The sequence below is a fragment of the Colobus angolensis genome, unplaced genomic scaffold, assembly GCF_000951035.1.
Source record: "Colobus angolensis palliatus isolate OR3802 unplaced genomic scaffold, Cang.pa_1.0 Scaffold288, whole genome shotgun sequence".
NCBI classification, from domain to species: domain Eukaryota; kingdom Metazoa; phylum Chordata; class Mammalia; order Primates; family Cercopithecidae; genus Colobus; species Colobus angolensis.
In genome coordinates, this window is record NW_012116132.1 from 1 (window position 1) to 343 (window position 343).

The window sequence follows — 343 nt, forward strand, 5'->3', positions numbered from 1 at the left end:
TGTAGGTTTTCTAGTTTATTTGCGTAGAGGTGTTTATAGTATTCTCTGATGGTAGTTTGTATTTCTGTGGGGTTGGTGGTGATATCCCCTTTATCGTTTTTTATTATGTCTATTTGATTCTTCTCTCTTTTCTTCTTTATTAGTCTTGCTAGTGGTCTATCAATTTTGTTGATCTTTAAAAAAAAAAAAAAACCAGCTCCTAGATTCACTGGTTTTTTGGAGGGTTTTTTGTGTCTCTTATCTCCTTCAGTTTTGCTCTGATCTTAGTTATTTCTTGCCTTCTGCTAGCTTTTGAACATGTTTGCTCTTGCTTCTCTAGTTCTTTTAATTGTGATGTTAGGTT